This window comes from Gorilla gorilla, chromosome Y (genome assembly GCF_029281585.2).
Source record: "Gorilla gorilla gorilla isolate KB3781 chromosome Y, NHGRI_mGorGor1-v2.1_pri, whole genome shotgun sequence".
In the NCBI taxonomy this organism is placed as follows: domain Eukaryota; kingdom Metazoa; phylum Chordata; class Mammalia; order Primates; family Hominidae; genus Gorilla; species Gorilla gorilla.
Genome location: NC_073248.2, coordinates 31,821,818 through 31,842,513, shown reverse-complemented (window position 1 = coordinate 31,842,513; position 20,696 = coordinate 31,821,818). Strand labels below are relative to the sequence as shown.

Sequence of the window (20,696 nt, the reverse complement as noted above, 5' to 3'; positions counted from 1 at the left end):
TCCTGGAAAAAAACAGAAGTGTGGAGACATGGAGATGGAATCTGGAATGCAGCTCCATTCCCAGCCTGTTCTAGGGCATGGTGCTTTCCTGCCTAGAGGGAGTCTTTCCCAAAGAATGTTAGGAAGGGGCTCCCCTACTCACTGTCCCATTGATGCTGCCTGGCTGAGTGCAGAAACTTCTCACAGTAATGCATTAGGAATCATGGTCTGAATGCTGGGCTGTCACCAGAAGCAAGGGCAGAAGGTCCTGGCTGTCAATCACAACACAGGAAGGAACATGGCATGGCTCAGGGTTGGAACAGGGACTTTGGACATTTGTCCCTCCAGCATCCATCAGTCCCAGCCCCAGGTGCTGCACTCTCCTTATATTGTATCAGTGGAGGGAAAGTCTGGGTGTGAACGTGGATGGATGGAAGGCATGTGTGTGCGTTAGCACGCTTAGAAGAAGCATGCAGCAGCTACCCACGTTAGTCATCACCAAACATCACCTGTTTGGTTAAAAGTAATTAATTGGCCGGGTACGGTGGCTCACACCTGTAATCCCAGCACTTCTGGAGTTCAAGGTGGGTGGATCACCAGAGGTCAGGAGTTTGAGACCACCCTGGCCAACATGGTGAAACCCCATCTCAACTAAAAATACAAAAATTAGCCAGTTGTGGTGGCACATGGTTGTAATCCCAGCTACTAGGGAGGCTGAAGCAGGAGGATCCCTTGAACCCAGGAGGGCTGAACCCAGGAGGGTTGCAGTGAGCCTAGATTGCACCACTGCACTCCATCCTGGGTGACAGAGTAAGACTCAGTCTCAATAAAAAAAAAGAAAAAGAAAAAAAAAGCTGAAAGACCCAGGCCCTTATACAAAGGCTGGAATCTAACAAAAGCCCACCAAGAGTTTGGCCCAGTGCTCTCCTAGGCCTTGAAGCATGACAAGACAAGGAAGGAATTCTTAACTGGACCCATTTAGGATTAAACACATTTTACTGGGGGTCTGAAGAAACTCCCCAGGCCTCCACAATGAAGTTTTATTGGGGGTCTAAAGGAACTCCCCAAACCTCCATGCTTTAGCAGAAGACAAGATAAGGGTAATCACCCCAGCACCCGGACCCATTTAGATTAAGTCAATTTACTGAGGCTCCAGAGTAAGGTCCTCAGGACTCAGACCTTAGTTCTAGATGAAAGGAAATTGAATTACGTATGTATTTACATGAAAACACACTTACATGTGGACATACAGCTTAGAAGATATAGAAGCTCTGGAAAACTTTGTAATTTGGAGTTGGTCTAGTGATCATTTCCAGCCCTTCTCCCCGTATCTGGTTACAGAAATAAAACTCCTTTCTTTCCTCTATCATTTGCATCTCGTTATTGGGCCATGAGAATAAGCAGCCCGACCCTTGGTTTGGTCCGGGAACAATTTCAGGGACGCCTTACTGCAAAGCCAAAGTGACATTTTCATTTGCCATAAGTGTTGCTGTGTCTGTGCAAAGCTGAATTGTTTCTCTGGGTTGTTCTGTACCTGTCCTGGGGCACCTTGCCCCCCACCAGCTGGACCATGGTGGGGAACACGTCCATCAGACTCGTGGGCTCGCCAATCACTCGGCCGGCCGGGAGCACCCCGGGCCAGCAGAAGATCCCAGGCATGCAGATCTCACCTTCCCATCCTCCCATGCCCTTCCCACCTGTGTTTGAACAGAAACAAAAGAAAGTGGTTAAAAACCAGAAATAAATGCTCAGCTTGGGTGATTTAACCTTTCTGCTTGTTTCACTTGTTTTAAGTTTCTCTCCCTCCAAGTATCTCAATTTCTCTCTCTCTCTTTCCCCCTCTCTCTCTGTCTCTCTGTTTTAGTGACATTAAAACATTCAATCTCATGTAGTTCCCCTTTAGAGGTTTGATTTTATATTTTTTATTAACCTTGTTGTTGGTTAGTGTGCATTGGATTAAGTTGGGTCCTTCACTGCAAATGGCTCTTGTCCTTATAAGAGTCCTCATTCCATAGAGGAGAAGGCCATGTGGAGATGGAGTCAGAGACAGGAATGATGTGGCCACAAGCGCAGGGATGTCTGGAACCCCCAGGCACTGGGAGTGGCAGGAAGGATCCTCCCCTAGAGCCTCAAGAAGAAAGTGGATACAACTGCAATGTATTGAATGGTGACCCCAAAACATGTTCATGTCATGTCTCCCAGAGCCTATAAATGAGACTTTATTTGGAAATAGCGTTTTTTGCAGATGTAATCAAGTTAAGGACCTTGAGATAATCCTGGATTAGGGTGGCCCTAAACGCAATGACAGATGTCCTTCTAAGAGACAGAAGAAGAGACACAGACACAGAGGAGAAGGCCACGTGGAGACAGAAGCAGAGACTGGAGTGATGTGGCCACGAGCCTGGGAAAGTCTGGAACCCCCATGCGCTGGGCGCGGCAGGAAGGATCCTCCCCTAGAGGCTCAAGAATAAAGTGGATACAACTGCAATGTATTGAATGGTGACCCCAAAACATGTTCATGTCATATCTCCCAGAGCCTATAAATGAGACTTTATTTGGAAATAGGGGGTTTGCAGATGTAATCAAGTTAAGGACTTTGAGACAATCCTGGATTAGGGTAGCCCTAAATTCAATGACAGATGTCCTTCTAAGAGATAGAAGAGGAGACACGAACACAGAGAAGAAGGTCACGTGGAGACAGAGGCAGAGACTGGAGTGATGCAGCCACAAGCCCAGGGATGCCTGGAGCCCCTGGTAACTGGGAGAGGCAGGAAGGAGCCTCCCCTAGAGCATCCAGAAAGAAGTGGATTCAATTGCAGTAGATTGCAGTGTAGTCCTTCTGAAAGATATATCCACATCCTGATTTCCAGATTATGTGAATGGGACCTTATTTTAAAAAGGGGTCCTTGTAGATGCAATTAAGTGTCTCAAGATCATCATGGAGAAGGGTGGACTCTAAGTCCAATGACAGTATTCTAAGAGACAGAAAATGAGACACAGACACAGAGGAGAAGGCCACATAGAGATGGAGGCAGAGACTGGAGTGATGTGGCCACAAGCTCAGGGACATCTGGGGCCCCCAGGAGTTGGCAGAGGCAGGGAGAAGCCTCCCCTAGATCTTCTGGAGGGAACATTTCCCTGAGAAACCTTGATCTGAAACTCTTGATCTCCAGGGCTGGGACAGGATAAATTCCTGTTGCTTAAAGCTCCCCCAGTTTATAATACTGACATTCTTGATGGCACAGAGAACCAGACTGGGTAAACAATATATTAACGTCAATGGCAATGAGATAAAGAAGGTTTCTGAGCAGTCAGGCTTTCAATGTGAAGTTGTTTTGGGAAGGCATTAGTGGATGTAGTTGGCATTTATATATCCCGTTTTACATATGTACTAGATTGGTGGATCCATCTACTTCAAAGCAAATATACATCATAGGTATATTTCCCAACATTAGCCCAAAAAGGCTCTTTCAAGGACTGAAAAATAAAGCTCTCTAAGCAGGGAGAAGACAAAATGTGTAAGCACAACAGTGTGAAGTCTTGTACATGGAACAGCACATTTTAGAATCTTTGTGGTACACGAAATATTGGTGTGTTTGGAAACAATGGAATACAGGTTTGAATATAATGTGGCCAGCTAGGTGTCCACTCTTCTTCCTTTTTTTTTTTTTTTTTTTTTTTTTGAGACAGAGTCTTACTCTGTCACCCAGGTGAGAGTGCAGTGGCAAATCTCAGCTCACTGCAACCTTCACCTCCCAGGTTCAAGCAATTCTCCTGCCTCAGCCTCCTCAGCTGGGATTACAGATGTGGGCCACCATGCCTGGCTAATTTTTGTATTTTTAGTAGAGATGAGGTTTCAACATGTGGGCCAGGCTGGACTCCTGACCTCAAGTGATTTGCCTGCCTCAGTCTCCCAAAGTGCTGGGATTACAGGTGAGAGCCACTGTGCCTGGCCTTATCCATCTTGGATGCATTGTTTGAAGATAAAATTCAAACCTGAGTCCACACAATGGAATATATTCAGCCATGGAAAGGAATGAAACATTTCTACAACACAGTTGAACCTCAGAAACATCATGCTAAGTAAAATAAACCATTCACAAAAAACCCCACATATTGCATGATTTCATTTACATAAATGTCTGGAGTAGGAAAATATATGATGATACAAAATAATTTTGTGGCCAGGTATGGCGGCTCATGCCTGGAATCCCAGCACTTTGGGAGGCCCAGTTGGGAGAACTGCTTGAGTTCAGGAGTTTCAGACCAGCCTAGGCAACATAACAAGGCCCTATCTTTACAAAAAATAATTTTAAAAATTAAATAATAAACAAACCAAAAATAAGTTTTTGGGTGATGGATGTTAGCACAGGGGAAAAGGGAGTGACTGCTGTGAGTACAGGATTTTTTTGTGCGGTGATGAAATGTTCTGAAAATACACAGTGGTAGGCCACATGTGGTGGCTTAATGCCTGTCATCCCATTACACTGGGAGGCCAAGGTAGGAGGATCACTTGAGGTGAGGAGTTCGCGACCAGCCTGGGCAACATGGCAAAACCCCCTCTCTACAAAAATACAAAAATTAGCCAGGAGTGATTGTGCGCACCTGTAGTCTTAGCTACTTGTAGTCACTGAGGCTGGAGGATCACTTGAGTCCAGGAGGCAGAGGTTGCAGTGAGCCGAGACTGTACCACTCCATTCCAGCCTGGGAGACAGGGCCAGACTCTGTCTTAATAAAAATAAATAATAATAATAAATTTTAAGAATGAAAATAAATAGTGTTCGTAAAACAAAAATGAAATTCTGAGGTCCCTCAACCATCTGAATGGACTTCCTCCTTAGTCAGAGCTCTTTTTTTTTTTTTTTTTTTTTTGAGACAGAGTCTCGTATTGTTGCCCAGGCTAGAGTGCAATGGCATGATCTCAGCTCACTGCAACCTCCGCCTCCTGGGTTGACGTGATTCTCCTGCCTCAGCCTTTCGAGTAGCTGAGATTACAGGCACATACCAACATGTTCGGCTAATTTTTTATATTTTTAGTGGAGACGGGGTTTCACTATGTTGGCCAGAAGTCTCAAACTCCTGACCTTGTGATCCGCCTGCCTCGGCCTCCCAAATGGGATTACAGGTGTGAGCCACTGTGCCTGGCCTAGTCAGAGCTCTTTTAAAATTTAACCTGAGAGACTGTTTCAGGCCATGATGGGAAGCAGGGGTTGAACATGTCTCATGATACCTCTCTGGTATTAACATCCACACAGACTTTAGGTCTGATAAGAAACATTGTCTACCTCTTCTCCTTTCTAAAGCCTAGTACCTGAAGGCTTCTTCTGCAAATAAGAACTTGGGCCTCCACAATCTTTATTTTATTTTATTTTATTTTTTTTTTGTGAGATGGAGTCTTGCTTTGTTGCCCAGGCTGGAGTACAGTGGCGGCATCTCAGCTTACTGCAACCCCTGCCTCCTAGGTTCAAGCGATTCTCCTGCCTCGGCCTCCCGAGTAACTGGGCTTACAGGCACGCACCACCACATCCAGCTAATTTTTGTATTTTTAGTAGAGATGGGGTTTCACCATGTTGGCCAGGCTGGTCTCAAACTCCTGACCTCAAGGCCACCCACCTTGGCCTCCCGAAGTGTTGGGATTATAGGCGTGAGCCACTGTGCCTGGCCTCCACAATCCTTTATATTAAACTGAACATTTCTCTTCTTTCTTTGTTGTCTTTTTTCTTTTTTCTTTTTTTTTTTTTTTTTTTTGAGACAGAGTCTCTCTGTCGCACAGGCTGCAGTTCAGAGGCGCAATCTCGGTTCACTGCAAGTTCCGCCTCACAGGTTCATGCCATTCTCCTGCCTTAGCCTCCCCAGTAGCTGGGACTACAGGTGCCCACCACCACAGCCAGCTTTTTTTTTGTATTTTTAGTAGAGATGGGGTTTCACCATGTTAGCCAGGATGGGCTCCATCTCCTGACCTCGTGATCCACACGCCTTGGCCTCCCAAAGTGTTGGGATTACAGGTGTGAGCCACCACGCCCCGCCAAAATCAGCCATTTCTTTCTATTGATCCTAGGTCTTTAGAGAAACCCAACCCCTCTGGCTTTGAGTTGTCCCAGCTTTCTGGACCAAACCAACGTCTTTCTTAAATGTATTTGATTCATGTCTCCTGCCTCCGTAAAATGTATAAAACCAAGCTGCACCCTGACCACCTTGGGCACATGTCTTCAGGACCTCCTGAGGGCTCTGTCATGGGCCATGGACACTCATATTTCCTATTTGGCTCAGAATAAATCTCTTCAAATATTCTACAGAGTTCACTTCTTTTTGTTGACAGGACATAGGCATGCGTAGAAGAAAAAGAGATGGGAGCATACAGACGTGTTGGGTTTTGGCCTGTGAGTAACCAGGGCAGTGACCTGACCACTTTTAGAAGCACCCAATGTACTTCTTACATTATTGATCGATGTCTCATATCTTCCTAAAATGTATAAAATCAAGTTTTGCCCTGACCACCTTGGGTTCATGTCACCAGGACTTCCTGAGGCTGTGGAGCATCAGCTTCCACACATGCATGGAGCATGTGTCTGTCATGGCAGCATCCTCAATCTTGACAAAATAAACTTTCTAAATCAACTTAGAGCTGTCTCAGATTTTTCTGGGTTCACAGCTTTAATAACAAAGTGAAAAATGCTGATCACAGGTTGTGATAAAAGAAGACAAAGCCACATACACTATGTGATATGGATGATCTAGTGTATTTATGTGGATACAAACAGGAAAAAAATCAAGTAAATAAATGGTCAAGAGATTTATTTATGGTGGCTAGGAAAGGAGATTTGGTGTCTTTTTCTTCAGATGTCAGGTGATCTTCAAGAGAAATGCATTCTTGTGATGATTTAAAACAGATATTATGCTAAAAAGCATAATGAGTGTGTATTGATTTAGTACATATATAACTTTAATGAAAGCAAAAAAGGAGAGAGAGAAAAAGTCAGAAAAAGAAAGAGGCAGAGAAAAAGACAAAGGCAGACAGAAAGAGGGACAGAGAGATGGAAAGAGAGTGAGAAAGAGAGAAGAAAACCTTCCAAATAGTAATTATTTACAGCTCAAATAGAAGAAATACAAATATAAATATTTCTAGAAATACAAATAAGCTAGATGCCAAAAAGCATTGGATAAAATTCAATATCCCTTTCCTGATAAAAACTCTCAAAAGCCTAGGTATAGAAAGAACATACCCCAACACAACAAAAGCCACATATGACAAAGCCACAGCTAGTATCATACTGAATAGGGAAAGCTCAACACCTTTCCTCTAAGATCTGGAACAAGACAGGGATGCCTATTTTCACCACTTTATCCAACAGAGTACTAGAAGTCCTAGCCAGAGAAATCAGGTAAGAGAAATATATGAAGGACATCTAAATTGGAAAGGAAGAAGTCAAGTTATCTTTGTAGATGATATGATCTTACATTTAGAAAAAATCCTAGGGACTCCCGAAAAAAAAAGCTTTTGGAATGGATGAACACATTCAGTAAAGTTGCAGGATACAAAATCAACATACAAAAAGCAGTATTTATCTCTCTACGCCAACATAAAACATTCTAACGTAAGAATAAATTAGCTAAATTGATTAAATAAGACAAGAGGAGGTTGGACCCGGCAGCTCATGCCTGTAATTCCAGCACTTTGGGAGGCTGAGGTAGGTGGATCACTTGAGCCCAGGAGTTTGAGGCGTGCAGGGGCAACATATCGAGACCCGGTCTCAATTTAAAATAAAGAAAAAATAAAAAAATTAAAGACAAGAGTACATAACACTGAATTGCTACATCTCCAATAATTTTCTGTCTGTTGAAGAGAAAAAGACCTCAGATGTCACCTGTGCTTTGTTTAGAAAACAGGAGGAAGGGATAAGGTGTATGCCTTGCTCATAGGTTTTTTTTGTTTGTTTGTTTGTTTGTTTGTTTTACCCTAGAGAGCACACACAATTCTAATATTATAAAAGTAATAGCAAAAGATACAACTACTTTTCACCAACCTAATAACATCTTTACTGGGAAAGAGACTGATTTAAAATTGTACATGGAGAGAAAACCAAAGAGAGCATTTTAATACCCTCAGCTTTGCTTTCTGACCTACAATGACACACTGCCAATGTTCAGAAAACAATGAATACAAGCAAAATACTGTACAAATAGATGTTAATTACATATCTTCCTAAAATGTATAAAATCGTATCTTCCTAAAATGTATAAAATCAAGTTTTGCCCTGACCACCTTGGGTTCACGTCATCAGGACTTCCTGAGGCTGTGGAGCATCAGCCTCCACACATGTATGGAGCATGTGTCTGTCATGGGAGCATCCTCAACCTTGACAAAATAGACTTTCTAAATCATCTTAGAGCTGTCTCAGATTTTAGAAAACCCAAAACCACCAGAAAATAGGGGAAGATGGTTTGCAGCAATGCTGCCCAGCAATAGTTTATCTCTGGGTGTAGAGCTTTAGGAAAATGTTCTTTTTCTAATTTTTCTTCTTCTTCTTCTTCTTTTTTTTTTTTTTTTTTTTTCTGTTTTTAGATAGGGTCTTGCTGTGTCACCCAGGCTGGAGAGCAGTGATGCAATCATAGCTCATTGCAGCCTCAAATTCTTCGGCTCAAGCAATCCTCCCACCTCAGCCTCCTAAGTAGCTGAAACTATAGGCATATGCCACTATGCCTGGCTATTGTTTCTTGTTTGTTTATTTATTGTTTCTTGTATGTAGAGGTGGGATTTCCTCTCCTGCTCAGGCTGGTCTCAAACTCATGGGCTTAAGCGATATACCCGCCTTGACCTCCCAAAGTGCTGGGATTACAGACCTAAGCCAAGGTGCACGGCCTAATTTTTCTTTCTCCCACAATGATATGTATTTATAAGTAAAAAGATGAAATTTTTTTCATCAATAAAAAAGTTAAACAAATAAAGAGATGGTGATAAAAGCCTTGAATGAGTTTAATTTTGGAAATTGTGACATTGAGGTGACCCAGAGCATTAGGCCTACCCAAGGCCTCTCCTGCAGATTAGAAAACAGATTCCCCTTCTCCAGGAAAGAGCTACATTCCTAGGCCCGTAAGAAAGTAGGTGCTTTTCTGCTTTATAAAAACATCTGGGCAGTTATTCTGAGACAGAAAAGGGAATGGGAAACTCTTTGTTCACCACACTACCTTATGCCTGGGGATGGAGTCCCATTCCAGCACAAATGAACATTCACAGGACTCACCTCAGCTCCTCGGGCCCCTCCTGAATCCCCAATCAAAGGTTCTCTCCCAAAGGAAGCAAACGTGAAGGCAGAGAGCACTCGCACAAGGCTTTGAGCTGGGAATGATTGACTTCGAGTTTGTTTTTCCCAAGTCAGAAGATGAGAGAGAGTTAGGACAGACAGAGCAGACTCCCCCCACATCGCAGCATGGGGGAATCTCAAAGCCACGCCCACGTCTACCAAACCAGTGGTCAGTTTCCTTAGGTTTTTATTTTGTTTTATTTTTTGTAGTGACGGGGTTTTGCCATGTGGCCTAGGCTGGTCTCAAAGTCCTGAGCTGCAGTGATCTGCCCTCCTTGGCCTGCGGAAGTGCTGGGATTACAGGCGTGAGCCACCGTATTCTGCCAGTGTCCTTAGGTTTTTAAGTGATTGCCTATGCTGTTAACGCAGGCTGCTGGCTATAGTATGATCATATCCAGCCTGGCATGGTGGCTCATGCCTATAATCCCAGCGCTTTGGGAGGACGAGGCAGGAAGATTGCTTGAGGCCAGGAGTTTCAGAGCAGCCTGAGTAGCAAAGCGAGACATCATCTCTTCAAAAATAAAAAAATTAGGCTGCGCGTTGTGGCTCATGCCTATAATCCTAGCACTTCAGGAGGTTGAGGCAAGAGGATTGCTTGAGCCCAGGACTTAGAGACCTGCCCGGGCATCATAGCAAGACCCTGTCTCTACAAATAATAAAACAATTAGCCAGGCATGGTGGCATGTTCCTTTAGTACCAGCTACTCAGTAGGCTGAGGTTGGAGGATTGTTTGAGCTTGGGAGGTTGAAGCTGCAGTTTCACTACACCCTGAGTGACAGAGCAAGACCCTGTCTCAAAAAAAAATTGTTTTTAAAAAAAGATATCTGTTTAATGGTAAACGAAGTAAATAAGAAATAATAAAGATAAAAAGAAAAAAGAAAAACAATTTAAGTAAACAAAACAACAACAACAACAAACAAAAAGGGTCGGGCGCGGTGGCTCACGCCTGTAATCCTAGCACTTTGGGAGGCCAAGGCGGGCAGATCACGGGGTCAGGTGATGGAGACCACGGTGAAACCCTGTCTCTACTAAAAATACAAAAAATTAGCCGGGTGTGGTGGCGGGGGCCTGTAGTCCCAGCTACTCGGGAGGCTGAGACAAGAGAATGGCGTGAACCCGGGAGGCGGAGCTTGCAGAGAGCGGAGATCGTGGCACTGCTCTCCAGCCTGGGTGACCGAATGAGACTCCGTCTCAAAAAAAAAAAAAAAAAAGAAAAAGGCTGGCGTGGTAGCTTGGTTCATGCCTGTAATTCTACCACTTTGGGAGGACGAGTTGGGTGGATCACTTGAGCCTAGGAGCTCCGGACCAGCCTGGCCAACATGGTAAAAAAAAAAAAAAAAAAAAAAACACAAAAATTAGCCAAGCGTGGTGTCGCATGCCTGTAATCCCAGCTGCTCGGTAGGCTCAGGCAAGAGGATTGCTTGAACCCAGGAGTTAGCAGTTGAAGTGAGGCAAGACGGCACCACTGCACTCCAGTCTGGGCAACAAAGCGAGACTCTGTCTCAATAATAATAATAATGATAAGATAAAAAATATAAATAAGCAAAAAAGAAAAAGATAAAAAAAGGATTATTTTCAAGCAATGCTTGATTTAAAAAAATAGAAAAGATGGGCTGAGTGCCGTGCCTCAGACCTGTAATCCCGGCACTTTGGGAGGCCAAGGTGGGCGGATCACCTGAGGTCAGGAGTTAAAGACCAGCCTGGCCAACATGGCAAAACCCTGTCTCTACTAAAAATACAAAAATTAGCTAGGTGTGGTGGCACATGCCTGTAATCCTAGCTAGTGGTGAGGCTGAGGTAGGAGAATCACGTGAACCCGGGAGGCAGAGGTTTCACTGAGCTGAGATTGTGCCACTGCACTCCAGCTTGGGTGACAGAGTGACTGCTTCCCAAAAAAAGAAAAGAAAAGACCAAGAGGGCAGGAAGCAGTTTCTGAGGCACTGCATGATCATTGTTGGGAAGTTACTCTATGGAAAGTAACCCTATGCAATGGTCCCTATTATTCAACCATCCATGACCTACAAGGACAGGTTTTCATAGAGTTCCACGTGCCGTCTCTTCACAACTTCATGTGCAGCCATATGCTGGGTCTGTGAAAAGTCACATAGCCTACCTTATGTAGGGGTGGAAACCACTCTACTTCTAGGGTGAGGAGCTGAAATGCTGGCACACTCCGGACTCACTCATTTTTACAAGTAAACGGTTTTGATGGTGTGTCTCAAAATTAGTATTAGGAGGGACATCAGAAATGCTTCTTTTCCCTGCCACAGGTGTGTGCCTTAATGGTAATTGCTTTTACTTTGTGATTTTTGGCAACAAATCTTAAATCATTTCCTCACAGGGAGCCTAAAGGAATGTTTTCACTTACATTTTAAGTTATATATTCATATTTATTAGATATAATATAGTATAACTTTTTGTTTTTTTGAGATGGAGTCTCACCCTGTCATCCAGGCTGGAGTGCAGTGGTGCTATCTCAGCTCACTGTGACCTCCACCTCCCTGGTTTAAGCTATTCTCCTGCCTCAGCCTTTGGAGTAGCTGGGGTTACACGTGTGTGCCACCACACCCGGCTAATTTTTGTATTTTAATAAATGTGGGGTTTCATTAAGTTGGCCAGGCTGGTCTCCAACTCCTGACCTCAGGTGATCCACCCACCTTGGCCTGTCAAAGTGCTGGGATTACAGGCGTGATCCACTGTGCCTAGCTGCATAATTTTTCATTATTAAAATTTGCATGTTTTTCTTTATAAAAATAAATAAAATAGATATAAAAACATGCTTTTAAACATATATGTACATATACCTAAAATGTGTACATATATGTACACATACATATAAATACATGTTATAAATGCACATGTAAATATAAATATATAACATATAAGCATATATACATATATGTACATGCTTATATGTTCACACATGTGTAAATGTACATGTATATAATGTATGTATGTACATGCATGTATATAACATATAATACATATATCCATAACATGCACATGCATGTTTACACAACATATACACATACATATAAAACATGTATATATACATAACATTAATATATGTACATTTTTAAATAAAAATGTTTATATGTCTATGTATAGTACACATATACATATAAAACATACATATATACATTATATATATGTACATCATTTTTCAAGGAGAAGCATATTATGGGCTGCTTCTGACTTGCCTGGGGAACATGACTGGTTGTATTTGTTTTATCTGGCTGGTATATTGGTGTCTAAATAAAGGACCCTCAGTCATTGTTAAAAAGTCATATGACGTACGGTTAGATATCAAGTCTGTGGCCTAACTCTGAAGTGATGTATTTCTCTATTTAGTGACACAATAAAAGCAGATTTTTCTTTTCCAAAGAACTCTGCACTTTAACCTTTAGAATGTTACACATTTTGCTCCAGACTGAGTTTTTGCTACTCAATAAAACTTTCTATTTTTTATTCTAAAGATACAAGATATCTTCAGAAAGTTACAAGAGGCTGGGCATGGTGGCTCACACTTGTAATCCAGCACTTTGGGAGGCTGAGATGGGAGGATCACTTGAGGCTAGGAGTTTGAGACCAGCCTGGGCAACATGGCAAGATCCTGTCTGAATTTAAAATAAAACAAAATGATAAAATATAGAATGCAATAAAATATAATACAATACAATAAAAAGAAAGATAAAAGAAGCAGATGAGGAAACACCCATGCAAGACTGACAATGTAGCCTTTGATTCTCTTCCAGGGAGAAGGAATCACAACCTTCCATTCCTGCCCTGATCTCTAGCCCCGGGCAGTGAGCCTGTCTTCAGCGCTTTGCCTGGGCCCTGTTCCCAAACCCAATTTTGCTTTTCATCTCCAGTATCTCCTCAACGTTCACTGCATGTACCTTCAGCATCTCTAAGACAAGAATCTAGTGTGGATGCAATGCCTCCCATTTGGTACATCTTCCCTTGTTGATTTTTCTTACACATTACATTTAGAAATCTCCCATGTAAAATATGTACTTGACATTTTCATTGATTATTATTATTATTTTGAAAGGAAATTGCTTATAAAACATTGACAGAAAAGATGCAGTTTGAAAAGACGCAGTTGAGTGTTCTGTTGAGAATAAGCCCTGGAGCATCTCTGCAGGAGCAAAACCTGGCCTGTAAGAAAAAGCCCAAGAAAGTCCAGTTACCTGACATGCAGTTCTGTCAGGGCCAGGCCAGCTGGATTTAGCAGGGATGCTGCTCCTCAGAAGAAACATATTCTTCCTGCCAAAACAGACACGCGCTGGCTGTTTTGGCAGCACTGAACGTCTGGGTCACACATGTGCATAGCTGATTCAGTCTGAAAAGCAAAAACAGGAATTCTGGAGAAACCAAGCTAGGTTGTCCCAGGAACAGATCAGGCAAGTCCCCAAGGAATGTACTGCTGGCTCTCTGAGGCATCCATAAAAGACCCTCTGTAGGGGTGATCAGACCCAACATGAGGTCGTGGGGGTGACAAAGTCCAGCAGAGTCAAAGGAATGAGAAGAAGATAGTTGGAGAGAGAAAGTGGGACGAAGAGGCCATTGCAAGTGTGGAGGCTGCGAAGGCCCTGAGCTCTGGGAGCCCACACTATTTATTGGTGCTCAAACAAATAAACAGGTGGTGAGGATGTGGGGGTTGAAAGGAAACAGTGTACAAGTGAATGAGAAACATATGGCTGCTTGAGATAATGGGAGTGCTAGAAGCAAGGAGCCAGCAAGTCTAGCAGAAATGCAAGCCCTGCCTCAGCTTCTCTCCCAACACTCAGCTTTTCTCCCAACATGCCCCCCTTCTCTTTTTCATAAAAACCACCACAGCTGTCATTATTATTAGCATAAGGTGGCCTTTATTTATTGAGCAAGGCAATTGCAGGCTGTGTAGCCCTTAATTGCCAGTTGGTGATCCAGCTTCATTTTTCTTAGACCTTATTCAAAATGGAGTTGGTCTGGTTTGAATGCTTCCTACATATCTCCCCTTTCCCTTTTACAAGAGAACCTTTAATGTTAGCGGTTTCAGGAGGATGAAGGTCCATCTTCTGTAACTTCTTCTTGCTGAATAGGGGTGATGATACTCTTGCCTACCTATTAGGGTCTCTTGTATTCAGGGTAGAGAGGAGTTCAGTTAAAAAGCATTGGTCAGTTAAGCATAGGTAAAACCCTGGCACTCCAGTAGTTTCTCAGCATGGCTTGTACTAGGTGAAACTGGTCTGTGGTTGGGATCCATGGGTCCTTCCAGTCTCCTGTTCCATGGTTGCACACATCTTGAGGGCACCTACATGGTTTGTGTCTCCTGCAAAAACACAAGCATACCTTCACCCCCATGTTAGTAAATCTACTGAAACAGAAGCAAAAACTTTTGTGGCTGTAGCCAGGAGGCATGCCATTGCTGAAGCATTTGTAACTCAGCCTCTGCCTCTTTGGTTAATTACCATGGGATAAAACTTACCATTGATAATGAGAAGCAGGCCCCTTCTGGCAAAAAGCACAGAGAACGCAAATTGAGGCTTAAAAGCAATCCTTAAACCTCTTCAATTTGCACTGTACAGGTGTATCCACTAGATGCTGTGATTCATGGTAGATCTTCAGACGTTTGGTGGGCACCCACACAGGTACCTTATTGTCACCTGGAGAGACAAAAGCAAATCCTCTTCCCCATAAAATTATCTTTCCTTTTCCCCAGCTCTTTGTATGTTCATCCCTCCACCATATATCTTGTCCAGCCTTTTTCTTATCCTTTTGTCCCATCAGCTGTTGTTCAGCTGCAGTCATGGGTTGATCTTTTTGTAAATTAAAACAACTTAATGTTAATAAAGCTAAATGCAATTGCATATGTGGTGTCTTATATTCCTGGTCCCCTCCCTTTTGCTTTTGTATTTGAGTTTTAAAAGTACGATTAGCTCTTTCCAGTATTGCTTGTGCTTGTGAGTTATATGGAATACCCATAGTATTGAGAGGTGAAGCCAGCTGGGCTTCTGGGTTGGGTGGGGTCTTGAAGGACTTTTGTGTCTAGCTAAAGGATTGTAAATGCACCAATCAGCACTCTGTGTCTAGCTAAAGGATTGTAAATGTACCAGTCAGCACTCTGTAAAAATGCACTAATCAGCACTCTTTAAAATGGACAAATCAGCACTCTGTAAAATGGACCAATCAGCACTGAGTAAAATGGACCAATCAGCAGGATGTGGGTGGCGCCAAATAAGGGAATAAAACCTGGCCACCCAAGCCAGCAGTGGCAACCTGCTTGAGTCCCCTTCCATGCTGTGGAAACTTTGTTCTTTTGCTCTTCACAATAAATCTTGCTGCTGCTTACTCTTTGGGTCTACATTACCTTTATGAGCTGTAACACTCACTGCGGGGGTCTGCGGCTTCATCCCTGAAGTCAGCGAGATCACAAACCCACCAGGAGGAACAAACAACTCTGGATGTGCCACCTTTAAGAGCTCTAACACTCACCGCGAAGGTCTGCAGCTTCACTCCTGAAGTCAGCGAGACCACGAACCCACTGGAAGGAAGAAACTCCAAACACATCAGACGAGATCAGGCGCATTTAGGGTGGTACGGCCATAGACTCCAAACACATCTGAACATCTGAAAGAGCCAAATCTGGACATACCACTTTAAGAACTGTAACACACACCATGAGGGTCTGCAGCTTCGTTCTTGAAGTCAGCGAGACCAAGAACCCACTGGAAGGAATAAATTCTGGACACTGTATGGGTAACGTTCTATTGTTGAAAAAATATAGCCATGGCTTTACAACAGTATCCTGGGCTGTTATCGGTTTTGATTTTTTCTGGGATTCCCATAACTGAAAAGCTAGATAAAAGGTGTCTTTTAACATGAGCTGTAGCTTCCCCTGTTTAACATGTGGCCTGATAAAATGTCAATAGGTATCTACTGAAACATGAACAAAGGACAGTTTTCCAAAAGCAGAAATATTTGTTACATCCATCTGCCAATGGAATTTGGAGATTAACCTCTTGGGTTAACTCCTGTTCCTTGATGTCGCTGATGCAGGACTTGGCAGGCAGAATAGTGTTGCACAATTTCTTTAGAACAGTAAAAGCAAATTTTTCATAATCTTGGGCAGCTAGAGGAATGGTAAAAAAGCAATACTTTAGATCTATTACTGAGAGGCCACTATTTAGGCATCATTGTTGTGGAGGGCAGCCTGGTTGTGAGAGGTGAAGCTGGCTGGGCTTCTAGGTTGGGTGGGGACCTGGAGAACTTTTCTGTCTAGCTAAAGGATTGTAAATGCACCAATCAGCACTCTGTGTCTAGCTAAAGGTTTGTAAAAGCACCAATCAGCACTCTGTAAAATGGACCAATCAGCAGGATGTGGGCAGGGCCAAATAAGGGAATAAAAGCTGGCCACCTGAGCCAGCAGTGGCAACCCACTCGGGTCCCCCTCCACATTGTGGAAGCTTTGTTCTTTTGCTCTTCACAATAAATCTTGCTGCTTCTCACTCTTTGGGTCCACACTAGCTTTATGAACTATAACACTCACTGCAAAGGATTACAGCTTCACTACTGGAGTCAGCAAGACCACGAACCCACCAGGAAGAATGAACAACTCCATATGCACCACCTTTAAGAACTGTAACACTCACCATGAAGGTCTGCAACTTCACTCCTAAAGTCAGCAAGACCACAAACCCACTGCGAGGAATGAACAACTCTGGATGTGCCACCTTTAAGAACCTTAACACTCACTGCGAAGGTTTGCAGCTTCACTCCTGAAGTCAGCAAGACCATGAACCCACCAGAAGGAAGAAACTCCGGACACATCTGAACATCTGAAGGAACAAACTCTGGACACACCATCTTTAAGAACTGCAACACTCACTGCAAGGGTCTGCAGCTTCATTCTTGAAGTTAGCAAGGCCAAGAACCCACTGGAAGGAACCAATTCTGGAGACAGTTGTAGCACAACCATGGGTTGAATCACAGGATTAACAGCCCTTAAATCTGTTAACATTTTCCATTTCCCTGATTTTTTTCTTAATGACAAATACAGGAGAATTCCATGGGGAGAAAACAGGCTCTGTATGTCCCTTTTGCAATTGTTCCTGCACCTGTTCTTTTAAAGCCTCCAGTTTTTTCTGTTTCAGCGGCCATTGCTCCACCCAAACGTTGGCAGTTAGCCAAACAGGAATGGGAGTCGGAGGCTTAACGATGGCCACTCCTAAAAATGATACCCCAATCTGGTCCAATCTGTTTGCCCTTTTAATTCTAAATATTCTGATTGGCCAATTATCATTTTCTAGTCCTTTTCCCAGGTGATATCCCATATTTTTCATCATTTGTCTACTATTATTACTCTACTGATCCATAGGAATAGAAATTTCAGCAACACATTGTTGCAATAATTCTCTACCTCATAAATTAACAGAAATAGATGTAATGATAGCCTGAATTGTCTCTTCCTGACCATCCAGCCCTTGACATGGTAAAATCAAGGAAAACTGAAAAATTTCTGAGGCAGCTTCTACTCTAACAATACTGATGGTTGCCTTTTGCTTAGGCCAGTGCCAGGGCCATTGATTTATAGCAATAATAGAGACATCAGCTCTAGTATCTACTAGTCCTTCAAAATCTTTTCCCTGAATAGTTACTGTGCAAATAGGTCTTTTGTCAGACACTTGATTAATCCAATACACAGCTTTTCCTGCTGGATAAGTATTACCAAAGCCTCCTGTTTTTTTCATTGTGCTGCTTCCTAGTTTCATGTAAGGTAACAGCAACAACTAAGCAATTCTTTCCCCTGGAGAGGCAGACCACAGATTTGAGGAACTAATAATTAATTGAATTTCTCTGGTATAGTGAGAGTCAATTATTCCCTTATGCACAGTAACACCTTTTAAATTTAGACTAGAACTTCCAGGAAATAAACTGACTGTTCCTGAGGGTAAGGGCCCGCTAACTTCTGTGGGGACCTTCTCTGGTGGCTCCCTAGGAAGTGTGAACTAAAAGGTGAGTTACATACATGTTTACAAAACACAATTGGACATTTTCCATTATTTCGAGATAAACCAAAATAAATTTTAAAGTTTCATTTGGAGATTTAAAAGCTAAAAATACTTTCAGCAAATTCTTAGATCTTAAGAAACTATATATAGTCCATTGTCTATAAAATCATTTGCCTTTTTGATCTAAAAATTTTAATACTTGAATTTAATAAGTTTTTCTTCTGGAAAAGTTCTTTGGCATTCAAGTAAAATCGATACTTTCAGAGTAGTCACCTGCATCACACTGGAATGACTGCTTTAATTTCTAAATCATCAGTTAGTGTAACCCAGGGATACTGATGGCCTTGATACATAATTTAGTCTTGTTACTATAGTGTGTGGTAATAAGGGCTTTGGGGGGCATCATCTGACCCCATTTCTTTTTACCACAATGGTTCCTGCTACAATGTCATAGGCTATTCAATTATGCGGAAAAAACAGCAGTGTAATGCAATCAGGGAAAAAAGAAGCAATAGAAAAATTCTTGATCAAAGCTCATATAGCAGACATTGTAATGCTAACAATTGAGGAAGGAATCACTAAAACCTGACTTGGTGCAATAAGCACTACTAATATATCACATGTCACAACTCGAAGCCCCAGCAGGAACTTCCCTGGGGTAGATCCACCTGCTCCCCAAATGTAAATTATCTCATAAAAACAAATGAATAATCTGTATATAAGAGCCACAACCATCATTTTCTGCAAGTCTTCCATTGATGTGTCTTCATCTATTTCTTCCATTATATAATGCATAGCAAACTTAGAGATATCATTTATCCCACTGAGGTGCACAATGCTTAAGACAATTGTTGTTTTCACAAAGAAAAGAATAAAGAAATCCATCTTCTCTGCCATAAATCTGTGGCCCAAGGATGGAATAATGTATTCTCTGCCTGCCTGCCACCCAGGGTCACTTGGGCTTCTCAAAGGGGCTGTAGATCCTCCCTTCATCACTGGAGTGGCCTGGACTGATGGCTACACATGAGGAGCCCAGGGTCCCAGGCCTGCAACTGGAGCAGGGGTGCTGATGCCAGCAGCTGTCCCCAGGTCAGGCCTGGTATGGTAGACTGGAAGTAGAAGGGTTTATAATAGCCCATGTGCAGGGATGGTGGCACTGCCCGAAGGGAAGCTCTGTGGGAATGGTTGGGGCCTGCAGCAGGCAGGGAAGGTGGCTGGGCTGCTGCACCAGGTGACATAGCTGCAGCAGAACCCCCACAGCCACTCATGCAATTGCCAGGAGCACTCACCAGGAGCACTCTTGGGTGCTCAGCTGCCCCACTCTCTCCCACGGCGCCAGTGCCTTGGGCACTTCACAGCCTGCCTGCCCCTGCAGCTCTGCACCAGAGCTGGAGGCTGCCTCCCCACACTTCCTGATCTTGCTGGGCAGCTCCGATTTGTTGGTGGTGGCAGCTGTGAGGCTGGGGGCTGTGGGCCAGCCCAGGGCCTGGGGTTCAGCCTGCGGTTGACACAGGGGCATGGGACAGTGGCAGCAGAAGGGCCTCTCAGGGAAGGGATGGGCTTGTGGTCCTCTCTGCCCTTGTCATGACTGGGAGAGCAGCCTCAGGCTTCCTTGGGCACCTCTGCCATTGTCACCTCAGAAGCACCCTCCATGGTATCTGTCACTGCTCCATCTTGATACGCCTTTTTAAAATCTCTTCCAATTCTCTCCCATTCATCCAACTCCATAGTCCCCTGTTCAGGAACCATGGGCAAAACTTCTTTACCGCACTAAAGAGTGATAATAAATTCTGAGTACTTGCAGCAGGATAATTAAGGAATCAGAGAGACCTAGGGGTTGAGGAGGAATTATTTAATTATTTAGGTGCACCTACCCAGTCGGATTAACATCCAAAGGACTGAGCCATGAACAAAGAGTCAAGCTACATTTTAAGCATTTTGTGGCGTTGGGGGAGATCTGTGCAGGGTGAAGCATATTACAGAAGTGAGAAACAAAGATAGCTATTCAATCAAGACATGCACTACATCATTTCTTACTTTTCAATAAACAACTTGTTTTAAAACTTGAGATTATCTGCCTAGTGACCTTGCAGCTGCACAGCTAGAGAACCAGGGTCTTCACAATACCTGGGAAAGGGAGAGATAAGGCTCACTAGCCACAGAAAAACAGGCAGTTAATTTTAAAGGACTCCAGCTCTTTCTCTTCCTCAGGGGGAACTGGGTTTTCTTATATACAACTGAGTTTTTGCTTACACGTTCTTTAATTTCTTTCAATTCCTGTTCCATTTCCCCCATTTGGTGCTTTTTAAAACAAAGATGTTAATAGAAAGCACCACTATTTGCCACCTCTTCCTGGAGCTGAGCTGTTTCTTTTACTGGCAGTGGCTGATATTTGGTTAAGGCCATCAATAGCATGGTAGTG

The 20,696-nt window shown here is 43.2% G+C and overlaps 1 pseudogene; it reads right to left on the bottom strand.

The window, feature by feature from the left end:
- Positions 1–18,676: 18,676 nt before the first annotated feature.
- Positions 18,677–19,903, bottom strand: LOC129530305 (protein FAM8A1-like; annotated as a pseudogene).
- Positions 19,904–20,696: the final 793 nt, after the last annotated feature.